The sequence below is a fragment of the Tupaia chinensis genome, unplaced genomic scaffold (genome assembly GCF_000334495.1).
Source record: "Tupaia chinensis unplaced genomic scaffold, TupChi_1.0 Scaffold000369_1, whole genome shotgun sequence".
Taxonomy (NCBI): Eukaryota; Metazoa; Chordata; class Mammalia; order Scandentia; family Tupaiidae; genus Tupaia; species Tupaia belangeri.
The window spans coordinates 2,199,716-2,205,289 of record NW_006159866.1 but is presented as its reverse complement, the minus strand read 5'-3'; positions in this window follow the sequence as shown (position 1 = coordinate 2,205,289).

Genomic DNA, 5,574 nt, shown 5'->3' with positions numbered 1-5,574 from the left:
CCCGAGCACACAGTCGGGGCCCCCCGCGGGCCGCCGTGTCCGGCTCCGCTCTGCCCCGGGCTCCGCTCTGCCCCGGGCCGGCGTGCGCCGCCCTCACTCTGCAGGCCTCGCGTCGGCCCCTGTCCACGAGCTTCTGTGTCCGTGCGCGTCTTCAGGCGTCTGAGCGCCGTGCTGGTCTGAGCACGCTTTGCTAAGCCGACGCCGCGAACTCCGTCTTTGCCGGCGCTGCCCTGCGTGGCTCTCCCTCCCTCTGTGCTGTCCTGGCGGAATGTGATCACGGGAAAGAGCCTGTGGGCAAAGGAAAAGGGGGGGACAGGGAGGGAGCTTGTAGAGAGGAACTGGGGTCCTGGGCTCTGGCGGTGATGGCGGGACACAGGAGTGACACCCACACCCCAGCAGAAAGCAGGGAGGAAGGAGGAGGGCAGGGGCCGTGCCTGCCTACGGGGTGTCAGAAGGTGCCCCAGGGCGACCTCGAGGCTCTCCACAGCTCCTGGGCACCCAGGGCCATGCGGTCACCTTGGAAGGGCCAGAGTCGGGGCACCCAGAGGCCTTCCTGCTGGGCCCATGGGTCCATGCAGGGCACCCATGCAAGTCCAGCCCTGAGCTTGCGGTGCCATCTGCTGGCGATGTGGGAGATGGCCGCGCTTCTCATAGCACAGGACCCTCCGCCATGGAAGGGGGGAGTACCCTGGCCTGACCATTCGTGCCCGCCTCCCACACCCCTCTTGTACCCAAGGCCAGGCGAGCTGGGCGAGAGTGAGGGGAGGGAGGGCTTGGGGCCTGAGAGCTGGGGGAGGCTGACTACTGTGACCTCAGGGCAGGTCTGTGAGACGGGCCGGTTGTGCCCAATGGCAGTTTACACCCCCCCGGGATGAGATGCCATCACTTCTGGGGGCTTCTCCCCCATCCTAGCAAATATTAAAACACATGGGATTCCGGGGCGAGACCTGCCACGTCCCCGTAAGGTGACAGGGAGTGACTGTGTGCATATGCCTGCACACGCCCTGGAGGTGACGCCCCGGCAGTGCCTGGCACAGTGTGGTCACCGGTGGCCACCCTGGACAGTGAGAAACATCGTCTACACGCTGTCTGCACGTGTAAGGAAACCGTGCCGGGCGCGACAGCTAGCCATTAAAGAGGCCGACGGGTTAATGACATATGTCCATCAACGACACTTCGCAGACGTTTGATTAAACGTTCATTTAGATTATTCTGTAGTGTTTCCGTTTTAGAGCCAAGGCTTTTCTCAGGTTTTTTCTTAAAGTTAATTTTATTCACGACAGAAAGCACATGACAGAAGGCACCTTTCACGGGATCTTGTCACGCCACCGTCCCCTGCCCCCAGCCCTCCACTTCACTGGGATCTTGGGCACTTGCCAGCCTGGTGTTCCAGGCCACTGGGCAGGACCCGAACGCTGGTCAGCCATGTGTCTTCCAGCATGGTGGCTTAGCTCACGACCACCCGGGCCACCGGGCTGGGCTTTTTCTCAGGCTTTAAGGATCTGTGTCAGTCCCTAAAGAACACGAGGGCTCTGAGCATGGCCCTCAGGACCACCTGACCTGAAAGGGGAGTGAGCACAGGAGAGCTAGGGAGGGTTCAGGTGGGGTGACACAGCAGGCACCCGGCACAGTGTCCAGGACACTCTGAGCGCCCGTCGGAAGTGGATGTCTGCAGACGTAGACACACTCTGCTCATTCGTTCATCCAGAACGGTGCCACTGTGCCCTCGCCGTGTGCCAGGCAAGGCGGTGCCTACTGCCTGGTGGCACCACGCCGTCACCCGACACAGCGAGACCTTGGGCTGCGCAATTTGCATTCTCGTTGGGAGAGCCAGGCACACACGGTCGGCCAAGCCCACGCAGTGTGTGAGCAGGTCCCGGACTTCCAGAACAGCACGGAGGCGGGGCGGGCGGGGACGGGCCTCCAGAGGGCCTGGAAGCCACTGCCAGGACCCAGTGTGCAGTGGGGGCCGTGGAGCGTTCCGAGAGACTGGACACAGCTGGGCAGTGCCAGCCATATGACAAAAGACCCCTGATCCCAGAAGCTGCCCCCTTGTCTAGAGTAAGGGGCCCAGGAAGCCGACTTGCAGGAAACCAGAAGTCCTGGCTCACCCCGGCACCTCCCTGTGCACGCCAAGTGCATGTGCCCGTGATCTGGGCCAGCACAGACTGCACGTGGATCGTGGCGTGACGGCCCTGTTGGGGGTGCCCCTCTCTCTGTCTCGTCCTCTCTCTCATGGGAGAAATACATAAACACGAACTGCAACAGATAAAGATGTCTGGTGGCTGCGGAGGTCCTGGGTCGCTTCCCAGAACAGCTCTCTCAAAGAAAACCTCGTAGGAGGGCCACATGCCCCCATCCCAGCTGCGGGAGGAGGGGCAGGGTGCAAGCATTTCCCGGAGGGCAGGGAACTCTCCTGTCCTAGACCCACTAGAGACAGAAGGCACAGGGTGAGGAGTAGGGACACTGCAAGACCCCACCCCCACCCCTGAGACCCAGCTGCACCGCTCTGCAGAGCTGGGCAGGAGGACAGGGCAACACCCGTCACCCCCAAACACACACATCCACAAACAGCCTCTACCAGGAGACTGACTGAGAGTAACAACGACAGCATTTGCCACCAGGGGGCGGGCAGGCCTGACCTTTGAAAGGAGCAGGGAAACCCTCCTGAATCCCACCCACCCCTGTCTTCCAAAATAAAGACCTAGAAGGGTGAAGAGCACAGAAATGAAAAACGACACGACACGCCAACACTAATGAAAGAGAGGGTCAGGCCGGGCCAGTCCATGGCGTGGTGGTGAAGTTGGCCGGATCCCTCATGTGGCTGACTGCAGTTCAAGTCCCAGACCCGTCGACTTGAGAAACAGGCCAGGCATAGGTGTGTGCACTCAGACCCCCAAAGGAGGGGGAAACGGAGAAGGAAGTGCAGTGTGACCCTTCCCTAGGGGGTACGTTCTCACTTTCCAACTTGCTCTGGCAAGTGCATGCACCCTCCAGCGATTTTTAAAAATTAAAAACCAGCCAGCTTATATGTATGACACAAGCTAGACTTTGGAACAGAGATTTCCAAGGATAAAGACACTGCATGAAGTCAGTTCTTCGACAGGACACAATGCTCAATGCGCGTGTAGCGAAAGCCAGCCGTGGGACGGGCACAATTAAGACTGACAGGACGAAGGAAGAGTTCAAAAGCGCTGTTCCTCGACGGAACGAGTGCCCGGAAAATCGGGTGGGCGTGGGCGGCTCCGAAAACGCCGTCAGCCAGCTTAATCCGACTGATGTTCAGAGACCACTCCACCCAACAACACAACACAAGAACATTCATTCTTCTTGAGTGCTTGTCACTTCCCCAAGATAGACCATACTTTGGGGCCATAAAACAAATCTCAACAAATTTAAAATAATTGAAATCATACAAAGTATGTTCTCTCATCATAATGAAATTAAACTATAAATCAATAACAGAAAGATATTCCCCACATGCTTGGAAATCAAACAACGCACATAGAAATAACTTACGGTTCAAAGAAAAACCATGAGAAAAGTTAGAAATACTTAAGTAAATGAAAATTGAAGTACAATAGGTCAAAATTCATGGGATGTAGAGTTTTAAAGCCATGCTTAGAGAAAACCTTGGTAACCTTGTTTAGGTAACAGTTTCTAAACAGGACAAAAAGCACATTCCATAGAAGGGGGAAAAAAACCTGATAAATTGGCTCTTAGTAAAATTAAAAATTTCTGCTCTTCAAAAGGCACTAGCAAGAAAATGGAAGACAACATGCAGGTTGGAAGAACACGTTTGCAGAACACAGAACTGACAAAGGACTTGTGTCTAGAACAGAGAGGGAACCCGTCCCACTCACCAGTAAGACGAACAAGCTAGTTAAAAATGGGCCACGAGTGAGAACAGAAACGCCATCACAGAAGCAATGTCAGTTGATCGTGTAAAACATTTCAACTTTATTTTTAAAAGGCATCCTGTTATGTGATGTGAAAGAAGCTAGGTACAAAAGACCACGTATTTTATGACCTCATTTACATGAGATTCTGGAAAAGGGAAATGACAGGACAGGGAGCAGTCAGTGTTTCCCGGGGCTGGGACGGGGCTAGAACATCAAATACTAAAAGGCCGGGTCAGACTGGGGGGAGCCTGCTGGTGTGGGGTTAAGGCACTGAGTCCCACATAGCATGTGTGCAGTTCGAGTCTGAGACCCGGCGGCTTCAAAAACACACTGGATGTGTCTGTGCGTGCATGCGTACATGCACCCAAAATCCTGACAGGAGAAGGGGGGATGGCCTTGGCTCCCCTCAGGGAGGAGGCTTTCTCCTTCCTTTCTTTCTCTCTCTCTCTCTCTCCAGTGAGCGCATGGTGTCTCTGGCCAATTACAGAAAGACACAAGGGAACTTTGAAGGCCGGCAGAAGTAGTCTACATCTTACTGTGGGAGTCTTTTTATGTCAAAACTCATCCAACTGTATACCCTTTTTTGCATGAAAATTACTGCTTAATTCACCCAAATGTGATGGCTACGGTGAGGGACAGTGGGTGTGAATGAGAAAGGAGAAGGCCGTCCCAGGAAACCAGGCCTGTGCTGTGGCCCCCGGTGGCCTCCAGGTGCAGGGACAGTGTGTTCCATGGCGGAGAGGCTGGATGCTGCTGGGACCTCATGCTTGGAACCCCTCTTCTGGCATGGGTGTGCTGGGAGCTGGGCCAAGTTCCTTGTGCCATGGACTCAGTTGCTTGGGGACCTCAGGGACTGTCCCCAAGCTTTTTGGGGTTTGCATGTAGATACAGCAAAGAGGGGATTCTATCAGGCTAGTCTTCATATCCGGTCAAGCCCTGCAGGGGAAGGGGCCACAAGGCAACCTGTTTTTTAAGCAAAACAAAACACTTAGGAACATCTCAAATGGAAGAGAGACGGCCGTTATCAGCCTAACGGGATTCCAGCAAAGCACGTGTTGCCAGGAAGCAGCCACCGTCCCAGCTGTGGCCCTTCTGTATTTTTGCAAGCCTTGCACACTTGCTTCCTGAGTGGGACCCTTGGGACCACACCGAGTGAGTGTCGTGTCCGAACTGCCCAGGCCAGACGGGGCACAGGCGTGTGAGCCAAGGCTTGCTGTCCTGGACGGCCCCCCACGGGCACTCACTCACCGGCCTTTTACCCGGGACTTCCACTTCCATAGCCCGGAGTGACGGTGGTCGGTGGTGTTGGCGTGAGGGCCTGGGGTGGGGGCGACTCCAGTCGGATTAAGGGCTGTTTCGCGTTCAGACTGAGCGGGGGCCAGGAGCCACCCCGCTCCCTCTGCGCTCCTTAGGGTGGGTTTTGCTGGGAGAATGTTCTTTCTCAGGACTTCGTCAGTCTTCTCAGTTCTGCTGAGACTTTCTGGGTGCTGCAGTCACACAGCCCTGGGCCCCGGAGCCTGGCTGCTCTCCCAACCTTCACGCAGGCCTCAGCGAGGCTCCTGCAGGCAGCGCCTCGTTCTCTCAGGCCGGCTGGCCAGCCTTGCCCACAGCACCACCTGCACAACCAGGCCTGGGGCCTGCCGGGCACTTTGCACCAACGCTGTGGCTGGGG